We start from the raw sequence: 15,706 nt of genomic DNA, 5'->3' as shown, positions 1-15,706 counted from the left end.
ATGTAGGTTTCGCAAAACAAAATAGCGATTACCACATATTCCTTAATAGCGAACCACAAATTGCAATTCACTATTAAAGAATGCATTCCCATTCATTCCTATGGGCCTAGAGTCCCCAATAGAATGAATGGGAAGGCATTCGCAATTTGCGATTATCATATAGGTAATCACAAATTGCGAATGCAAATGCAAGGGTGCCAGGGGGCCATACGGCCCCCCTGATGCACCCCCAAAAAAGGTAAGTGTGCACATGTGGCGCACACACATGCCCTAAGGGCGTGTGTATCCACCACATGGCACTTAGAAAAAGGCAATTTTAAGCATTTTTCTGAGGATTTGCAAATTACCACCAACTTGAAGTTGGTGGTAATTTGCGATTCCTTAAAGCAAATTCACATCCTGAGAATGCTTCTTGCATTGCATTTAAGGAATCACAAACGTGGTTCCCTAACTGCATTTGCAGAATAGGTAATCGCAAAAATTGTAATGACATATTTTGCGAATGCCTTTTGGGTTCATACATCCCAAAAGGCTTTTTACCGTTAGCAAACAGGCCGATTCTACGGATCGGCCTGTTTGTGACCAGTAAAACCCTTGATACATCTGGCCCCAAGTCTTAAAATTAACTTGAGCTCAAACTCCGGTAGCTATGGCACACAACAGGCAGGTTTAAATTAGGGATATGTGTAAAGTATTTATGTAGTAATAAAACAGTAATTAAGTCCAAATGTAAACAACAACAAAAAAAATCTAATTAGAAAAATAGAATAGAATTTAATAAATAAAATGACACTAAAATGGCTAAAATCCAATAGGGGGAACAGGACATACATTTTTAAAGATTTAATGGAGAATAGTGCCAAACAATCATAAAGCACCAATGGCAGTCTATGGTCACAGTAGATCGCCACGTAGGCACAATTTCAGGCTGACCGCGATGGAGCACAGGTCAATACACCAACCAGAGTTTTGTCCCGTGTCCCAAACCAAGATTTTACCTTCTACTGTAGTCTTTTAAGTCGCAATCAACCATAGGAATGCGCTTCTAAAACCCCCCAGGCCCTCAGGAGACACTCTGGGTGTAAAGCAGAGGACAACAACAATGTCCAGTCCAGCTCCAGATGCCATTGGCCATCTGGGTACTTCCAAGAAAAGGCCTCTTGCAGCTTGTTGTCTCCATGTAGCCACACAGGAGGTCAGTAAAGTGACCCTTGTAGTCCATTTCTTTGTCTTGGATACAAGAGGGAGCAGGTGCAGTCCTTTAGAGCTCTTCTCTGGTCACAGATAGAAGGTGTAGTCCTCTTCTGATCATCTGCAGGTCCAGAAAGTGTTCTGAAGAGGGTAAATGGGGATGCCACATTATACCAGGCCCTAGCTAGTGGGTGGGGGTGGCTCCTGGACCAGGGCCGGACTGGGAACCAAAACCGGCCCAGGCAAAGGGCTCGGCAGCCCCCACCCCCCCTTCCCGGGGGGTTGGGGGTGCCGCCGAGCTCTTTGCCAGGGCCGGTTTTTGGCCGATTTTGTTACAGGGCCAATTTTGCAGCTATGCTGCAAAAACGGCCCTGTAACAAATACGGCCCCCAGGGGCCCAAAACCGGCCCCACCTGTGCGGCGCACCGGGGGATTGCCCGGTGCCCGCTACGGCCAGTCCGGCCCTGTCCTGGACCCTCCTTAACCAATACCCAGGCCCTGACCTACCTACGTACTTCCCATTTGCCTTACTGCAAAGAGGGAAAAATGCAAAGTGTTAGGGAAAATCCAAGATGGAGACAGTCTTTGGCTACACTAAACTTATGCCTGAGGGCTGGGTGTGTGTGGGCAGTGTACTATGGCAATCATATTGCCCTTCCACATCTAATACTTAAATTAGATGTGACTATGTAAACACAACAAACCCAGAAGCAGCAGCGTGGAAGGACATAAGCTGGGTCCTTCAGCAACCAGATAAGGATGCACACAATTGTCTTGGTACCTGTTCGCTCCCTTTCAAGTATGCTCTAAGTGTTACATGTGGCTCAACAAACCTCTCACGCAGGATTTGAGCTGGTTATGTTAAAAAGGCTGCTCACAGCGCCATCCTTCTGAACTCAAAGGAATCATACCTGCCCCATCAGTTCGATCCGTCAATCAGTGATCTATTGTGTAGCTCGTGGCCTGGGAAGAACTGTATTGGCAGGCACTAAGGGAGGCCTCCCTCAAGCGGGACTCTAGCCACTTCTGGAGCACAATTAGGACCAAGAACAGACCCGACCAAGATCTCATGACCTGTAACATTACTAGTGCGACTTGGTTTGATCACTTTTCCAAGCTTTATTCTTTTCAACCTGAGAGTGAGGGTGAGCTTCCTTGCATGGAGGTCTTCCCCTCTCCAGGTTTATTGAATATTAATCTATTCAATGAAGGGGAAGTGGTCTACGCCATCAAGTCCATTGTCCCCCAGAAGGCAGCCGGCCCTGACGGTATCCCTGGTGATGTCCTTAGACTAGATCCAGTTAAATGGGGGAAGCTCCTCTCAGCTTTAATTAATGCCATTGCCAATGGCGCTCCGGTCCCTGAATCCTGGAAGGGGGCTGAGGTAGTCCCGATCTTTAAAAAGGGTGGCAGGGACGATCCTGCCAACTACCGCCCTATCAGCCTGATTGACTCAACCCAGAAGGTCATTGGGAAGGTGATCTTGGAGAGGATGCTATCCTGGGTAGATGAGAATAAAATTCTCTCAGACTACCAGACGGGCTTCAGGGTCGGGACAGGTACTATAGAGCAAGTTTTTAGACTGCTCCTTATCTACTGGAAGGTTGTTCTTCTTGGAAAGGGTAGTCTTTATCTCGCCTTTATAGATCTTAAAACAGCCTTTGATCTAGTTCCTCGTCCTACCTTGTGGAATGTCCTAGCCAGTATGAAGATTCCATCTTACTTATTGGCTCTCTTAATAAAAATACATGAGGGAAATTTCGCACAGGTGCGTTGGGGCTCCCAGGGCCAAAAAACAGAGAGAATCCCAGTGAACAGGGGTGTTCGGCAGGGATGTGTTCTCGCCCCACTCTTTTTTCACTTTATGTGAATGGTGTAGTGGAGCACTTGTTGCAAGTCCCTTCGGATGCACCATCCCTGGCGGGCGAACATATTCCAACCCTCCTGTTCGCTGAGGATACTCTTTTACTATCCAAAACACCCATGGGTCTCCAAACTTTACTTGACAGATTTCAAATCTTCTGTAATAATAGAGGGCTCATTATAAATTCCACCAAAACTAAATACCTTATTTTGAATCCCCCTAAAAAGTTAGGATGGCCCCCTGTCCTGAATGCAGTTAATCTTGACAGGGTAAAAGAATTTGATTACCTGGGCATTCGCATTACAGACACAATGCACTGGTCAACCCATATACAAAAGATGCTTTTAAATCATAAGCGGGTTACTGGAGCCCTCCTTAGAGAGCATCGTACTTCCTCGTCCAGGCCAATAGCACCAGCCCTCGAGATATATAAAGCAAGAGGCGTAAGTTCGGCACTTTATGGTGCCGAATTATGGGGCCTTAACAATATTGACGAGCTTACCAAGTCTGATTCCAGTTTCTATAAGGAACTGATGGCATTACCCCAGAGTACACCTGTGGTACCTCTGTTACTGGATTTAGGGTGCCAGGGATTGAATGACATGGCAAGAGTTCGCCCCCTTCTCCTATGGGCCCGGCTCTGGCGTACCCCGGAGTTAGTGAAGTATGCCGAGGGCCTGTCTGAAATACTTTCTATGCCTTCCTGGCACAAAATCAAATGGCTAAAGGATGTCAAGACCCTGCTCTATGACCTTGGCCTAAAAGATGCTTGGGTGAATAGAACTTCAACCCCGAAAGCTGAACTAAAGATAATATACTGGAGATGGGTCTCTGCGAAGAGGATTTCTAGTTCTCATGGTGCTAGATGCACCATCGAGTTCTTAAGGCTTAAGGATGAAGTGCGTTACGAGCCTTATCTTGACATTATCCAAAAGCCTTTCGACTGAGCACTTTATTTTAAATTTAGGGTTGGTACACTCCCAGTGCGCGAATTAACTGCACGCTGGAAGCCTCCACTCCAAACATCAGCATTCTGTCCTTTCTGCGAGTCCAGAGTTGAGTCAATTGCTCATGTTTTGTTTGCATGTCCTGAATATAAAATTCCAAGGACATATTGGCTCAAACCTCTCTGTAGAGAACTTGGGACTAGAGACTATGCTATAGCTTTGCGCATCTTTAAATCTGATACTAGAACCTTGTATGTCTTCGCACTATCTAAGTTTCTAAGGTGGGCATGGCTTTTAAGATCTAAAGCCCTCGCAGTCCAAATATAATGTAGATTTTTTCTTTTGCTATATTGACCGTTTTTATCTTCTCTTAAAGAAATTGTCCTATTTATTATGTTTATATGTATTTTTAAACTTTCATCTGTTTAGGAATATTGGTGATGTTATTATCATTTTATGTTTACACTTTGTGATTTTATGATTGTTCATGTTTGTTTTAAATTGTATGTGCTTTTAAGATATTCTTATATCGAAATAAAGCTTATTTCATTCATTCGTGTAGCTCGTGGGAGGCACACCTTTTTCATACCTATTCAAGTGCTAATCTCTGGCTGGGAGAAGTTGAAGAGCAAATGCAAATGAGTTACTAGGAACTCCAGACAGGGAAAACGTAACTTTCTAAAAGGTACTTTTCCCTAATAATTATTACAATTCTGATTTCATCATTAAAAATGTATTTTTAATACCTATTAAACATAGTTGTTTAGTTATTTTTCGTGCTTGACCCATCCCTGAGATACAGCTTTAGTGCTTTAATCTGTATGCTTGTTTCCTAGATAGGATGCTAGGCCTGCCGTAGTGAAAATTGCTTTTCCGTGCAAGTCACTGTAAGTATATGTTAACTTTACATTTCTACATGTCCTACTTTAAAATACCATGCACCCTGCTTTGTGGGCCACAAGGCCTACATAGGGGTGACCTATTATTACTTCAAAGGAAGGATTTGACCTGTCAAAAGGCTTTATTTATTGAAGTCATTCAGCAGGATTTACACTGCAGGAGTCAGTCTACACAGGGTAGGCATGACTAATGTTTGCCCTGCCACTGTAGTGGATGGCACAAAAGGTGCAGTTCAGTTGTGGTATTTAATTTCCAGGACCTGTGTGCAATTTCTATACCATGTGTAGGAACCTATTTGCAAGTTAAATGTGTGAAATAGGAATAAGCCAGTTCAATCATGTTTAAAATGGAGCATAGGCATACAACTGGTTAACAGGGGTAAAGTACACAGAGTTCTAAAGCCAGCAAAATACAGGGTCCTTCAAAAAGTGAAAAATCTGTGGTGTCCAAGCAGGCGGATTTCCTACAAGGTGTATTGAAAGTGCTACATAAAAAAATTATATAAGACAAAACCAGCTGGTGCTAAGAGATAAAACAAGTATGTGTCTGCAAATTAAAACTGATGTGCAAACATTTTTTGTACTGAGTCAGTGAAGTTTATTGCTGGTCTTCGTTCCTTAGAAAAATGCTATTATTTTTTTATTTGAGTACCTGGATTTCATCATCTATATTGATATTTTCATTTTTATTTTATGCTTGAAGCTGCCTGAGGGTGTAAAATGGGTTAACCTGCCTGATTTTCTGTCTGTAAGGCTCTGTCAGCAGACTGCTAGCAATGCAGCATATACCTGTAAGACGTGTATAGCTCTGGCCTGTGATTGTGAGTTGGAACAATATTTGATTTTCCCACCTTCTCCTTTCAAATAGAGTCTCAGTCATGAAGCTATGGCTGAGAATCTACATGGAAGGGGAATGTAAATAAAAATAAAGTGGAATGAAGAAGTGACGAATAAATACATGCATATTGTGAAGAAAAAATGATAAGTGCATTTAGCCGATGTTTCATGAAATAGTGCTGATAAATCCACAGATTCGCCACAAATTACTTCCCGCAATAGCACTACATCTGGGGACTTTTTCTTATTGTACAACAGTACCGCTGCACTTTTAAATTGGCTATTAAGCCCATTACCATTACCATTTCAAGAAATTATTATCGGGCCAGTGTGGGCTTTAGTCTCCCTAGGGACATCCTGTACCAATATCAGGTGTAGTATGAAACCCGGGTACCTGTTGCTTCCCATTTAAAACGAAACAGTGCAACAACAAAACTTCCCAATATGCCCTGTCCTCCCCAAGTCCCCCTTCTCACACTTCTACCCTAGAAATATCTGTCACCCCAAATCATAGCACCAATAAAGAGAAAACCAAACAGTGTTCAAACTAAATTAACACAGTGATCGTAGGATTGACACATCCTGCAACCCCCAAGTCTTCCGAGAGGGTGCAGTCACACTGGACTGTCCCGAGTTCGATGATGCCTGAGGAGAGATCAGGTGATGCTTCATGTGTTCAGATTAGATGGATGTCTGGGAAGCTTTCCAGCTAGGTTACCTCCGACCTCCTGTTCCTGCGACTACTGAACCCCTCTCTAGCCCATGTAAGTACTTTGGGTGTTGCTCCACCCATGACCAAATGTTCTCCGTTGTCGGCCAGGTTAGTCAGCAAGCACCTCCCCAGAGTTAGCTATGAGGGACAAGGCCATGGGCCACCTCAGCCTCCGGTGCTCATGGTCCACCCACTGTCACTGCTGGCCACCCCAGCTTCCACAGAGTCCAGGGTCCAGCCAGAGGGTGATCCATTGGTAGTAGCTCTGCTGATGATCCCACCATGCCCATGTGATCCTAACAAGAGGCCTTGGGTTTGAGAATAGGGGAGTAGTAGCATCCCACACCAACACAGGCCCATGGATACTCTGAGCGCCGTGCGAAGTAGATTCAGCATGCATGCTTGCACTCCCACCGGATCCACCCCCATTCCCTGTTATGGTGTGTGTGTCGCAAGGGGTGGCCCCAGAGGTGCTGCTAATAGCAGCTCGAGAGGCCTGCAGACTATTGTCTTTCCTCCCCCTCACTGCAACCTGTAATGTGCTCACCACTGCGGTACTTAATAGTGGCCGCCATTTGTCTTAAGAACCGTTAGGAGGGCTTGGTTCCACCTCAGGATTCCATTGAGATCATGTGAATCTGTAACCCTATCACTCTGTCGTGGGTGGGGGGCATAGTGGAGGGGTGTATATTAGCAACATGGTCAGGATGTTGGTGTATTCCGTTGGGTGAGCCGAGCCTGCAGTTACTGCATCTACACAGGCATCTTGCCAGGCCCGTTTTACCACAAATTTAAAGTTTGCTTGTACGGTGGCGAAAGTCAACCCAAACACCACTGGAAGGGTCAAACCTGGCTGACACACTAAGTATTGGAATGCTTAGTCCGTCCCCATTTATGTAATGTATATTAAAATTGCACCATTAAAAATGTTTACCCCCACTACAGGAGTCTGGCATGCATGTGGCTCTGTACATTTAGGGTCAGTATTTTCACCCTATTAGCCACCACTGGGGTTTACTCCCTTTTGCACAGTTTAATAGTAGTTTACTCCTTTTCAGAGAGTTACATTTTTATTAGAAAATAGTATGCATTTGTTCACTCAATATTTATAAAGAGAAACTTTGGATCTCTCTGAGAGAATAGCCTTGTAGGTCCTACAAAGTTGTTGAAATCCTTTGGCCAGAAGAATAAAAAATAATGCAACATCGCTCTAGAAACAGAAGGCCATTATCATAAAATCAATTTTCTCTGCATGTAAATACTTGAAGAAATATAAAATATTTCACTTAACATAACCCCATATTTTAAGGAAATGTAAGAAACAACTAATAAGTCGAGAGAAAATTCACACAGACCTGCTCTTTAAAGGTGCAACTAAGCTAAGCATAAAAAATCTAGGGCCATATGTACAAAAAATTAGGAATAGCAATTTCCAATTTGCGATTCTTATCAAATTTCAATTTGGAAATCACAATTCCTAATGTACTAAAGAATATATTTTAAAATAGCAATTCCCAGTGGGGTCGCAAATCGACCTACCTCATGAATATTAATAATGTAGGTCGCAATTTGTGACCCACTAAGAATCACAGCAATCACAAGAATGGTGGCCTGCTGGGGTTAGCAGACCACCATGCCTGTGATCACTTTTTAATAAAGCAAACTTTTTTCTTTAAAATTAAGCCTGGGCAAAGCACTACGCTACGCTCGCGTAGTTTGCGAAGTTTGCGCTACTTCGCACTACGCGAACTGCACGTAGCACAGTGCGAACACGCGTAGCGTAGTGTTGTGTAGTGCTGCGGTCATTTTTTGCTTGCTCGCGGTCCTCAACGTCAAGTTGGCGACCACGAGCAAGCAAAATGACATCCCAGCGAGACTTTTTCCTTGTTCGCGATCAGCAACATCAAGTTGGCGATTGCGAGCATGGAAAATAAACCTCCCGGCGAGATTCCCAACGCGAGTAGGTCAGGTTTCTCATTGCGAGTGGTCACGTATGCTCGCGACCGCTCGCGATGATAAACTACCAGTTCGCGTTGAGAAAGCTGCCGCTCGAGTAAAAATCTACTCGAGCAGCAGAAAACTACAGCTCGCACTGTGCAAGATGCCATTTTCAATGACTGCACAGTGCCGGTTGCTTTTCCGCACTGTGCAATCATTGAAAACGACATCTGGCACAGTGCGAACAAGGTACTACGCAGTTCGCGAAGTGCTACGCGTATCTCGCGTAGTGCGAAGTGCACTTTGCGTAGCAACTACGCCCAGGGTTATTTAAAATGCAGTCCATTTTCCTTAAAGTAAAACGGGATCCATTTCCAAAGAAAGATGAAACTTAAGTTTCATTCAGTTTCATTTTAATTTTAAGTTTTTAAGAGCAGGCAGTGGTCCCACAAAAATGTACCTTTTTAAATTCTCAAAGGGGAAGTGGTCGCACGGGGACCCCTTCCCATTTGCGAATGGTCGCCAATACCTTTTGGTAGTCAGTAAAAAATGAATGTTTTGCCAAGGCAATTCGTTTGCACAATATTAATACGTACTACTGTGAATTGGTATTTAGAAGGGACGCCGTAAAAGATGCCCTTTCCAAATACCGAATTGCAAACCAAAATTGCGATTCGGTAACAGGTTACTAATCGCAATTTGGTGTTTTTACATTTACAATGTTTGCAGTCACAAAAGGGAATCGGGCCGTTTGCGACCACCAAAAATGCTTCTTAGTACATATGGCCCATAGTAACCAAATAACCTCATGCACTGCAAAATGGAGAAGTTTATTTACAATCTCAAAACCTAGGGCGTCTAAGGACCAGTCAATGACCTCAATTACTTAAGCCTGGCTCTTCATCAGTCTGCTACTAACGCGCGCCGTTTGTTTCAGTACAGTACATTTATGGTACAAAGAACTGCAGCCGTGCGTAATTAAATAAAGTTGAATTAAGTTAAGGACAACAGCTGAAAGGCTTGAGGACGCTGGCGAGACAACAATGGACAGCACCTGCTCCCGCCTGGAGCCGGCTTCTGGGAACCATCTTATCTTCAGACACAGTCACAGCTCACTAAGTTTTCCTCAATTACAGAACAAGCCTCGATAGGGTGCGAACAAGTTTGCTCCAAATCTTAAAATAAAATAAAACGTCAAAGAGAACGACTTGTACGAGGATCGAAAGATGCATCTTATAGCCCTTTAAGAGGGAAATGCCTCGATATTTCAAGCATGAGGCGTATCAGAGATATTTGGGAGCTTCCTAGATACCCTTTAGTGGAGGAGATATTTGTAAACACAAGTGAGGAGCGCCTATTTTGTGCCGGAGGTTGCAGGCAGTGAGCACTGGCACTTACTTTTGGGAACCAGGACTTATTTTGTTATCATCAGACCTAGAGCAAACGAGAGAAAACCAGAAAAGGAAGAAAGAAGGAAAATGAGAAAAGCTAGTATATTAGGGACAATAGGAGAGCTGGGATGAAAAAGAAGCTGTAATAGTGGAGTCAAGAGACAGGAACTGTAGAGTGGTAGAGGAAAGTGGCATGAGATGGATTCAAGACTGGGCAACGTTGGTATTTAGCAACCCTGGCATTCTGCATCAGGCTCCAAACAAAATCTTTGGGCTCATGCATTTATTATTCATATTTTTATTTATTTATCAATTAAGCACTGAAACTGAGGTGCTAGAGGACATGAAGTGACTGGCCCCAATCGTAAGCTCGGCGGAGCAAGGCGAACTAAAGGAGCAAGTCAAGACTCCGGAACTTTTAATTACATTGCGACATCTAATTAAAATGACAAACACAGCATGCTAGATGCTGGCACAACTAATGGTCTCAACCGGTATTAAATTCTAAGATTGAATGTTTATGGATGTCAAAGTTTAAAATTGTGTTGGTTAAAGCAATTCCTTCAGCAGCCATAGTGATGAAATCTAGGATCTGAATTAAGTAAAATACACACCTGTCCATTGCATTGCTTTATGCATATGCCTATCTTGTGTGACATTGAATACGTGTGTTTCACTCTTGCGGCAGGCCAACACTATAATACAGTGATCCTGAAAAAAGAGTAGTACTATGTGCTTTACTTTGTACTATGGCTGGAATGGCTACGAGCACCAATATTTCAGGAGGTGTTGTTGACAGTGGGCAACAGGAACCATTTATTGGCAATGTTGGGATTTTAACTGAACCCCTGACCCCAGGATGAATACCAATGAGTCCAAATCTTGGGAGAGGCTACTTTGTAGGCACATACAGACAAAACAAATCAAGGAATACAATGAAATATCTAATGAACATCTAATCAACATATAATGAAAGAATTGAAAGATCAGTCCCGGCGATCAGGGGATGTCGAAGCAAGGTAAATCTTCATTCCTACCATGAATGCTGTAGTTTCTATTGGATGCCAGGGTGAAGTGGATATTTGATAACTCTCTGGTCTCTTAGATTATCAATTTGGCTAGTATCAAGACACTGAAATAGGGAAATGGTAGTGGCTAAGTTTCAGTCAACCACTAACTAGTTTAGGAGTCACCCAGAACCTCTTTGAGAGGCGGCATTCACACATATACCTTCAGTAAGAGAATACAACAATTGTTACAGGAGTTCTAAAAACAAAGGCCTTTAAACGTCTAGTTCTGAAGCACCACAAGGACAGTCCAGGATCAGGGACCCAGTGTGTAAAACACTTACAGATGTCAATATTTTCATACGGTGCTTCTGTGACTTTGGGCACTTTTCAGAATAGTAGTTATAGGGCTAGAGTCCATACTGTGTACATTACCTGTGATTTGAATTTTGGACAGGTGTAATGTTTTATTTATTTTTTGCATCTGCATTTCACCAGGAAGTATTCCTCTTAGTGTGTTTCTGGGAGCATGATAGCTGTGGACCAGCTAATCTCTGTGTCTATCGTCACTAGAATAAAGAGTGCAGGCTGCCAGATTTGAGTGAAAGCAGAGACAGCAGAAGTTCTGCTTCATTGCCTGAACCAGTGGAGCCAGCTCCTTTTGTCAGTGATATACCCAGCCAATGCTGGAACTCATTGACCACATAGCGCCATATGAACTGACCAAGAACAATAGTAGAGTAGAGCGGAATAATTGCAAAATGAATGAAGTGTGTGTAAGTATCCTGAAGGTTAAGATGTATGGTTCCTTTTGATAAATGATGGCAGTCTCATAAGCATCCTTCCCTTTGGAGGAATTACCCGCTAAAGATGTAGTGCTCTGTGGCACTGAACTACCCTCCTAGAGAGTTTCATTATGACCGAATCAGAAGCAGCTCCACTTCTAAAATGTAGGTTTTATATCTCAGATACTGCACCAGTTCTCCAAAGCTCCCTGTAAGTCAGGATAATTAAATGAAATGCTTAACATTTTATGGCTTTTTTCCAAACACTAACTAGGTGGAAATTTCTGGTATTATTTCTGAGCACCAAACAGTTGATAAAAGTGTTCTTCAAAAGTATTCAAATCTCTATAGGTCATATACACTTCTAATTTTACTCATAGTGATAGAACAGAAACCAAATTTAAGAGAAGGTTATCTCCAAACTGATATTTCTTTAAAACCTTGAGAACTGCAAGGCAGAATTTGTCTACTTAGATCTAGATGACCTTAAATGCTACTGCATTCAAATGACACATGTATTACAGGTTGTCAACGTTAATCAAGACTATATTTATCTAGTCGTACAGGAATAGTTAATGCTTAAACTACTACAATATAATATTGGACATACAAAAATGTATACCACATTCTGTTAATAAATTATCCATGTCATGTTTGAGAAGGGAAATCTCCTTGTCTATTCAATCATAATATATGACCCTTGCTTAGCACACACTAATGCTTAAAAGGATCAAAGGGGTGCTACAAAATCTAACAATATGTAAAGATGAAATTAAAGGAGTTCACCACGCTAAAACCTCAACAGTTGTCCAGAAAAAACAGTGGTATAAGAAAATGATAACTGGTTAGGAAAAAATCTAGATGTTCTGGTAAAATATGTAAATTCTTCCTAATTGCAGTTAAGCCATTTACAATTTCACTGCAACCTCCAACATCCACACAGATATTGGACTCCAAGGGGGTGCCTGGTGGCTCCAGTCCATTTATGGATAGCGCTGTTGGATGCTTAGTGCCAAAAAGGCATGCAATTGAGTGTCCTGGCAATTCTTTTTTTGGCCTATTATTAAATGTTTTGGGATGGGTTAAATTATTTATTCAACAGTTTAAGAGGTATTCACTTCTGGATAACTAAGAGATACACTAATGTAAGAGTGACACAGCAAATACCCTTTACACAGATTATCTTTGCATTACCCATCAGTTCTATATAGCAGCAAGAGTAAATTGAGATGCCCCACAAATTTCACGAGAGGACTTTGCAGAAAAAGTCACTAATACTTCTTTATTAGATGTATCAGTATCGGAAGTAGTTAACCTTAGGTTTGGTACATCTTCACTATTACAGCGGATCAGCCTGAACCAATTATGTATGCCATTGGGTGCATTACACTGGACTAGACAGTAGCTAAATGCTTTCAAAATCAATATCTCAGTGTCTGGCAGCAGGTAGGGGAGTTCCCAAGAGACAACTTGAGGATAATATCTGTGGATCTGTGGTTGGATGGGACTCAAACCTGAGAAACCAGAGCTGATACCATGTTACTGGGATATGAAGACCAAAGATGTGAGATAGTCACCAATACAACCGAAAAATGTCCACGACCCAAAGCACCACCTTCCCGGGTTATACTGTAAAGACAGCAAAAGTAGAATTTTGGCAGACAGTGCCTATTACTGCCCTTGTTGGTGAAGACACTTCTCTTGGTCAAGCTGTGAAGAAAGATCAGATTACCAGCATATCATGAAAGAGATTAGTGTTAATGCAGATTTATGATGGGTGTTTGGGTCACACATCACAGCGTTAAGACCCATGACACATCACAGGTCAAGGTTCAGAGAGAGTAGCTAAAGGAACAGCTAGGAATGTAGAAATATTGCCCAAAAAGGAGGGGCTGGTATTAACCCATGTTTTTTGCTTGAGAAGAAGGACAATCCAAGGCCACCCAAAAAGTGTGCTGGTGAAGAAGGCTGTACTGAGAGTTTAGCAGAGTTTATACCCATCCCGGAGAAGGAGCGTTCGTCCTACTGACAGGCAGCATATTGCCAGATTGCAGCATTATCACATGGATAATTGTCCAAGATAGTTAGCCCACTCTGGCATCTCCGCGCTTGTGGTCACCTGGATGGCAGATGTTGGACTACAGAATTCATGTGACAATCAACACCTTGAATTTCAGTAAAGGGGTGCGGATAATATTTATATTCTGCCATTTCCAAGATCATGGCCTATCCATAAAATACTATCTGAGAGTTTTATCCAAAGATGTCAGTTCACATTTGACTCATATAGAAAGAGGCCTTTCCTGGAGATTAATACATCAACATTAATTTGTTCCCCTTTTTGTCTGTACATTCTTCGCATCCTTGTTACGATTTTGTCCCTGATGTTTGCTTCTAGCAGTTAGCACTTCTGGATATTTCAGTACCATACCATTTCTTCAGTATTAATTTTCATATTAATCAAGAACTGCAAGATTGCCAAGAGAGTTTAGTTCCCTTTGTGATTTTTTCACTCCGGTATGAAACCCTTTTAAGTAGGCACTTATCTTTCATGTGCACTGTTCTATGCTGGGTGGCACCATGATTACTGGAATCAGTCACCCTTTCCTTGGGCAATCAAGAAAGGGACTGAACAGACCTTTATAGCACTCAGTCCTTCACAGTTAAACACTATTCTTCTGTAACTCTTCCTTGGGGTGGCTCTATGATCTGTCTCCTCTCCTTTGCCAGCCATTCATGCTCATAATCTGGAAGTTATGTTCGACAGTGGTTCAAGTTTTAAGGCAAATACCAATCAGTTGATGATGATGTGTTTTCTTTTATTAAAGGTACCGACTGAGACATGACCTTATTATCTCTTTCATACACATGTGCAACAAGTCAAGGCTAGACCACTGGAACTACTTGTTATTTGGCATGCCATATTTTCCGATTCAGAAATTGTAGGTTATTCCAGATTCTGAAGCTGATTCTTGTCTCGAATAAAAAAATCACACATCTCTCAATATTACCTTATATAGGATGCCATCAGTTAACATATTGGTACCAATTCACAAAAGCATTTATTTGTACCTGCAGTAATAGACTTTATGTTTGAATCATCATCTGTATTACAGTGCAGGACTTAAGTTCCTCAGGAATCTCATTGCCCCCTATTGCCCTGCACGAACCCTCATATCCTCTTTCAACTTCTTGCATTTCACTCCATGTAGCCTTATGGGAATAATGAACAATTGTTACATTTCTGTCCTAACCTGGCAAATGTTGAATGTCTCCCCTCGTGATATTAGAATTACACTCAATCATCTATGTTTTTATGAGAAACTTAAATTGTTGCTTTTGATGTAGAAGATGCACAAACTTCTGGTTGCATCCAATTATCTGTTTAATCACTATTATATCATTTTCAATATCACTTACAGGTCTAAGAAACATAGAGATCAGGATATTAAAAAGGAATCAAGGTGCCCCAAGTGTGGACAACTTGTTTGTTTTATATGTGGTCATACTACAATTTGTAAAGCACAAACAAATCCACTGTAAAAGCTTGAAGGTGGGGGACAAATAACAAACAAAATAAATAAATATGAAACAAAAGAAAACCAGAAGCAAATTAAAAGTGGCTTATCAGGGTCTGAGAATTTAAGTAACTCTTAAAGGAAAGCAAATCATTCAGTGTTTAAAGATATGAAACCCTTTAGCTTTCAATAATTTGCTGTCATTCATATCACATCTAGAGCATGGGATAATTAATTTAGGAAAAATAATAGATTGTAGACATCTATTGGAAGCAATACATTGTGTTACATGTGCCAAACAAGAAGGTGATCTATTTTGGATCATCTCCACAGAGATTTATGACAGAATATTGAGAACAACATACGCTAACACCAGAATATTGTGTCATCAAAATTGTCCACAAAAATATTGAGTTTACGTACTTTGTACGTAATCTACCAAAATATTAAGTAAAAAATTTGTCGACAGAATATGTACCAAAAAATATATAGAACACAGCTATACCATTATATGTACTTTAGTTAAAATAGTAAATACAAAATAATAATGCATGTAAAAATAAAACATTTCAATCAGTAATGTAAATAAATATATTCTCTAAAAAATGATAAATATA

General features: G+C 41.6%; 1 protein-coding gene across 7 annotated transcripts in view; it reads right to left on the bottom strand.

Annotated features, from left to right (window-relative positions):
• The window catches only part of PLEKHM3 (pleckstrin homology domain containing M3), a 520,667-nt gene that overhangs the window by 298,060 nt on the left and 206,901 nt on the right, over window positions 1–15,706 (bottom strand). The gene's annotated exons all lie outside the window — the stretch shown is intronic.

The sequence above is a fragment of the Triturus cristatus genome, chromosome 3_2 (assembly GCF_964204655.1).
Source record: "Triturus cristatus chromosome 3_2, aTriCri1.1, whole genome shotgun sequence".
NCBI classification, from domain to species: domain Eukaryota; kingdom Metazoa; phylum Chordata; class Amphibia; order Caudata; family Salamandridae; genus Triturus; species Triturus cristatus.
This window is presented reverse-complemented; position numbering and strand designations above follow the sequence as displayed.